The sequence below is a fragment of the Rhipicephalus sanguineus genome, chromosome 3 (genome assembly GCF_013339695.2).
Source record: "Rhipicephalus sanguineus isolate Rsan-2018 chromosome 3, BIME_Rsan_1.4, whole genome shotgun sequence".
In the NCBI taxonomy this organism is placed as follows: Eukaryota; Metazoa; Arthropoda; class Arachnida; order Ixodida; family Ixodidae; genus Rhipicephalus; species Rhipicephalus sanguineus.
In genome coordinates this window covers 182,946,078-182,952,803 of record NC_051178.1, presented here as the reverse complement: position 1 = coordinate 182,952,803, position 6,726 = coordinate 182,946,078, and the positions used below count along the sequence as shown (strand labels likewise).

At 44.7% G+C, this 6,726-nt stretch overlaps 1 long non-coding RNA gene across 1 annotated transcript; it reads left to right on the top strand.

Annotated features, from left to right (window-relative positions):
• Nucleotides 1–774: 774 nt before the first annotated feature.
• LOC119387800 (uncharacterized) lies at nt 775–4,952 on the top strand. The gene is made up of 2 exons (XR_005182565.2): nt 775–914; nt 2,600–4,952. It is a non-coding gene; the product is annotated as an uncharacterized LOC119387800 (long non-coding RNA).
• Nucleotides 4,953–6,726: the final 1,774 nt, after the last annotated feature.

Genomic DNA, 6,726 nt, shown 5'->3' with positions numbered 1-6,726 from the left:
AAAAATTTTGTTCAAAACGCCGTTGATTGATGAAATAAACCAACGAAAGACGCCAGATGTTTTCTAAAAGCAAAACGAAAAGACGCCAGCTGCTTAACGAAAGACGCCAGATGTTTTCTAAAGCAATGGTTTTCTAAACAATGAAAATTCACAGCGTACATGTAAAATTAAAGTGAGCTGCAAGTCGTCATAACTCATCGAACCTTTAGTATAAATGCGCCCGATCTCACGTCGGCGATGATGTACTGGGCAGAATTCACGGAAGATTCACGGTTTACCGATGAACCTCCGCAGCTTCGCCCACTCATCATCATTCACTCCGTGGATATGCTGCGATTTTTTTTTTTCAGGGCAGCAGCTGTGATCACATTAGATACACTAGTCGATACCTAGCACTTTGGTTAGACTAGCCATCAGCCGCCACAGTGCAAGCAAGGAATGTTTGTCATCCTGATAAAGACTCCTCTTGCTGAAACGTTGACTCCAGCGACATCCCGTGTTCAGTGGTATTTTATCACTTCAAGGCTTTATCATCCCCTGAACTTCTGTAGTGCTTGCTGTGTCACCGTCACTTCTGTACTCTGCTACATTGGCAGTAACGGATTGACACTCTACTTGATTGTTTGATTGTGCATCTGTTGTTCCTCCACTGTGCATCTGTTGTTCCTCCACTTCACTTGGCGACAGTTACAAGTAGAAGCCAGCTGTATATGTGATCAGAAAGCTGCATTGCTCTTAGATAACTTTTCTGCAACTGTTATCTCTGTGAAGGTATCCTGATAATTTTCACTCTCTTATCTTGCTCTTTTAGGGCATCACGTATGACCACCTCGAGCTGAACTTTTATCTTAACGGAACAGATTTACATGTCCCTGTGACAGGTGTCAAAGGAGAAGTTTTTCCTGTTCTTTACGGTAAGTAGCACAGCAGTTAATTGGAAAATCTCAGGTGAAGCTGGATGATCCCAGTGATTACACGCTTTTGATAGTAGGTGGCAGACTTGGCATTAAACCTTGACACACCTGGTTACATCACCGCCTCAAAAATTGCGGTACTAACTTAATAGGTACCATTGGGTACCTACGTGAAAAAAAAAAGCTATGTTTCACATGAAACTAGTTCACTGTTTGTCACATCAACCCTACGCCTACTGGTTGCACCAGGAATCAAAGTGAACCTCTGCCTGGTCTCATAGCCAGTTATGATTTCTACGTTACCAGTAGCACCCTGTGGCCCATAATTACAAGACTAGCACTTTTCAGCAGCTGTTGGCAGCCAATCGTAGTACTGCAGATGACCAATGACCACTGCATAGAAGGACGATCAAACAGATGTAGGAAAAGACAACTGCAGTTCAACATGCTTCTCTGTGATTGAGGAGGCACATACTACTTACCTGAAATTCTGAGTATGCAATGTAAAGCATTTAATTTTCACGCCAACTTTGGTCACAGGATAAATGCCACAGGGCATGCTGGTGCTCCTTCAAGGGAAAAAAAATTACACCATATCCCGCTAAAGGGAACCATGTGTGGATGCGAAGCAGCGGGAAGCCAGTGTCAGCGCTGACGTTGACACCGGCGCTGATGCTTGCGCTTTTGCTGGCGCTAACTCTGACACTGGCGGCGGCATTGACGCTGGCGCTCATCGCGGCGTTGCGCAGGAGAAATGAGGCGTGCGCGCTTCGTCATTTTATACCGCGGAACTACCATGCCGCCGCCAGCAGAGTATGCAGCTGTCACACCACCTGTCGTGCACGCCGCTACTGTAGAGTACAGGATTCCTAGAGAGAGAGGGGGGAGAAGCGTAGGAGAGGAGATAGAGGGGGAGGGGACGCTCGCGCCGCTCCGTAGAGTAGAGGATTACTAGAGGAGAGAGAGGGGGTGGCATAGAGAGGACCGAGAGGGTGAGGGAACGCGCATTCGTAGTGGGAGGCGGACGCCGCGGGACGCGGGAGGGAGGGACAGACAAGGCCCCCACCATAAGCTGCTTCGCATCTAAAAAAGGCTTTCGAATTTCATCAGTGCTGGTTGGCGCCCACCTCGCAGAGGTTTCTTAGACATCAGGCAGACGCTTTAGCAAGCGGCACTGATGTACTGGGTATGTGCTACTGTTCAGTAAGCCTCTTTTGCACTGACTTGGCTCACTGGGAATGTGCCACTCTGATGACAAAGAAAGAAATCCAAAATCTTTCATATGCTGCCACGTGCGCCAGTCTAGGCAGCCATGGTGCCGCACACAGGCGTTATCAAGTTGCTTCTAGATGGCGCGGCACGTCCAGAGGGAAGTGCAAGAGTGGCTTGGCTGCAGAACACTTCTAGTGCTAAGCACTTTTCAACGATGGCAATATGATGTGTGACTAGCATCACTTCAGTGCCAATCACATTAATGTTGGCAGTCATCCTGAATGATTTCCGCAGGAATATTTTTTCGTTTTCTAGCAAGCTTGAGGGTTTGCCCTAATGTTCGATCTGTGGAAACTCATGGCAGAAGGCGCATTATTAAGTTGATTTATGAGTGAGGCAAATGCGGGAATATCCATTAAAAACTGCATTGAAGGCCTGTTGCCATTATTCTTTTCTTTTTGTTTTTCTCACAGTTGATGACGGAGCCATCTTGGATGCGGTGTTCTCTTCTTTCTTCCACACTCCACCCTTGGGCTTCGAGCAAATCATGGTGGAACAGTCTTTACTGTGAAAAACTCATCTGTGTGCAGACCATCACTGGCACCTCGTAGTGCACTCGTGTTAGTGTTGCTCCGCGGAGCGAACCTGCTGCCATCTACGCCCGAGTGTGCAAAGTTCTCTGCCACTGAGCTGTCATCACAAAGTCACTCTATAGCCCAGCTCATTCTTCAATGCTTGCTAAAGCATATCACGTTTCATGTGACATACTTGCAGTCTTCTTTTTCTTTGCTGCCCAACTTAAATAAGGGATAGTAAAAGGCATGCATGTTGCATGGATATAGGTATAAGGCAAGCTATGTGCTGAGCATATGAAAGTGTCATGCATGATAAAAAAAGCAGCAATTAGGTCAAATAACTTATGTGTAAAAGCAGAGAATTCATGTTGTACATTCCCTCTCGATTATTACTGCTTGCTTAAGCCAGACGTTGCTTTCAAGGCTGTGTTGGAGGGCAAAGAGCATGAAAAGCTTTCTTTTTGATTGCAGCTGGCATTCTTTCAGCTTGTACAGAGGCTGTTGGCTTTGTTTTGGGCAATCCTAATTTCGCCAGACAATAGACATTTCTCCAATTATTTAACCAGCTTTCAAAAGCAATATATTCGCTGAATTTTTGGAAAGATGAGGAATTTTCTTATTGGCAATGTGTATGCATGTACTGTTAAGAGGAAGCATCACCGTGGGCACAAACAAAGGTTGTTATATATGTGCCATTGACCAGCTTCCAGCGCTTCTACGTTTTGTCCTTTGCCATCCGACCACTACACGTCGTCTTCTGTTGAGCATCTTCAGCATGAAGTGTTTGCTCTGAAAAAGACATTCACGAGTGCTGCATTATGCCACAGCTTACGTAACATGCTACCTCTTAAATTAAGGTTTTGTTAGTTGCTTTATGGTTGATCACATTCAACCTCTTGCTGAGCTCGCCACATCTGGGCCAAACACATGGTCTGTCAACAGTTCTCGTGGAAGGAGACCTTTGGGGCACATTATCATTATTGCTTGCCAAGAATAGTCTCACAATTTGCTAGTAGCTGATGCTGCAGCACTAAATGCAGTTTGACAGGCCCACCATTGGTGCCAATCAGGTCTGTGTTCTCCACAATCAATTTTGCTTTATATGCTGCCCATGTGGTGGTGCCTGCGGTAGCCTTGTTCTTTGTCATAAATGGCTGATAAACCATTTTGACTAGCACTACCCATAACAGCAGATCAAGCATTACATTTTTTTAGGTAGAGGAGGTGTGGCTTCTGCGACAACATATGCCACTGGAAACTGGTGATGAGTAGTAGTTTAATCTTTAAGCAGCGACTAATGTCAGCATTAGCTTACAAGAATGCAATGTGGTGAGTCTGTTGCTTGTATAGGTGCAGGAGAACTTTCTGTACATTGCTTGTAACATAATACAATAATTTATACTAACATGTGAACTGTGCCCAGGTATCCTTAGTGGATGCTTGGCTCTAGACAAGACTGGCGATGTAAACGGAACGTGCGTACTGTTTGTGGTTGTTGCCATTACTTACACACGCAAAAGTGCAACAATGATGTCCATGTATGCTGACTAGAGCCTTTAGTGTATACAGGATGCTTTTAGGAAGGTTTTTTTCAGTGCAGATGATACCGAATAGGGGCTGGCACTAATTTTGCGTTCATTGCATACTCAATATTACGATAAGGGCAACAGGTACTTGAACACCTCATCCGGCTGAACTGATGGGCTGGCTTGTGCTCGCAATGGTGGTATTTTGTTTAACAGTCCACATTTGGATGCAAGAATTGCACATTTCATCAAACTACAGATGCACGTGTCTGCGGTAATGCGAGGCCGCAAAACAGTGCGAAAGCTTCATAAAACTTGGCAATGCTTAATTCTTTATCGAGCACCACTGCCAATGATACACACTTAGTTATTCTGGAAAGGACGTGTGCCGAATATAAATGTGTTGTTGTCCAAAATGCACAAATGAGTTAGTGGTATAGCTGAAAAAACCATATCTGCCGGCCTCCCTTACTGACACATCATTTTGCATCTTGCACGCTTCTCTCTATACAACAGAAGAGCTTTGCTAGGTGGAATAAGATACAGCAGTCGGTCTTCAAAGCAAGCACGCGTGCAAACATGCATGGCAGCATTAGCCTCGAGTGATTGCATTGTTGAAAGCACAAAGCCTTTTTTCAAACAATAAAATGGTCATTCTGTCAGCAGCTATGCAGTGTCCAGTCCCATTTTCATGGTCGTGGCAATAGCACAGGCTTCTTGTGGACTGTAGTTGTGAACTGTATAAGTGTTTTGTTTGTTTTTGAGGCTGAAATGCTGGAAATTTCTGTTGCTCATTAAAGACAGTAACACATTGAGAAATTCTAGTCATTCGAATTGGAGGTGCTCTTAGAAATGGGCTCCAGCATTCATCCAGCGTGCAAGTTTGTTCCAAGTCTTTTGCCCGACTGTCTTTGACACCTAATGCAACTGTTACATACGTTCATCACCTGGCACGAACCCAATGACACACTGAGTGACTCATAGCATTGCAAGCAATGTTGTAACAAGGGTCCTGCACATGGGCTTGCCAGGCCAAACTACAGCTGAAATAGTGGCAACAAAAGAAGCAATTGCAGCCCCACAATATGCAAGCAACAATGTCCCCATTTGCATGGACAGTCAAGCAAGATGCCGAGCTTTTCTTGCAGGAGACCTCTGTTGGAGAAACGTTACATCGACGTAGTGCGAAAAACACATTGCACTATGTCGCTCTTCAATGCGGACCTAGCCACCCTAACTGTGGAGGGAATGAAAAGCATGGACACTATCCTGCACAAGCATTACAGGGCCTCCTCTCATGTGGATGAACCTAGTCCTAAAGTCTACTCGTGCAGAATTTTAAAGGAATCCTAGCACTACAAGACTGGCATGAGCAAGAAATCCATTCTCCCAACTTCATCACATCCCAAAATATCAGGGGTGTGCGAATATTCGAAATTTCGAATATTTTTCTAATAGTGTTTGCTATTCGATTCGATTCGCACTGGGATTTTACTATTCGAACTTCCCAAAGACAAATATATCAACGTCCGATTAAAAGTGACCCCTTCAGATTTTCAATATGCTTCACCTCATTACACTCTCGTATTGCAGCAAAGCTGCCTTTCAAGCTCCGTTACGGTCCAACTTGGTCAAGACAGTCAACATCAGATTGAAAGTGGTCCCTATATTTTCAATATGGTTCACCTCATCACACCCCCGTATGGCGGCAAAGCTGCCTTTGAAGTTCCGCTACGGTCACAAATGCTGGCTCAAGGAAATGCTGGTTCCAACATGGAGATGAAAGATGTGGCACAGTTGGGGGCTTTATTAATGCTGTTTTGGACCTGAAAGTTGGGCAGGAAGTCCAAAAAATCAGAAGCCGAAGCTTTTTAGCATCCAAAATTTCAGATGTTCTTATATATTGACGTCCTTGAGGCAGATTTGGAACTCCGGACTTGAAGGGAGCGCACCCTTGTCCGCCACATCAGTTGGGCTTCCACAGAAGTTGAAAGAGGAGGAGAGGCTGAGGAAATGGTATCTTTGCCTATCACGTGTAAAGTGTTGTCAGGAACACTTTGGTTGCACCCAAATCATGTAAATAAATACAATTCCGCCTCTACATTGCCTCATTCTTGATAAGACAACTATGAAACACCACCCCACCAGCGCTTTATCAACCTAGCGAAAAGAAACACTTTCATGTTGCTATCTCATAAGAATATGCTTAGGAATTCTCTCCAACTTTTTTTCTGCAACTTCGTTTCGAAGTGTTCGAGAAATATTTGAGAAATATTCGAAAAATATTCAATTCGCACTCACACTTCAATATTCGAATTCGCTTTGCACCCTAAATTTTGCTATTCGCACAGCTCTCCAAGATATGCAAGGCCAGTGCCAGTCTGCCCTGAACTCTACCCACACAAAAGATCATCCAGCATGACATTAAAGGGAAAAGACTACTCCCTCACTCAAGTTCACACAAAGCAAGGTGTACCCCAGTGTACCTTGTACACTATG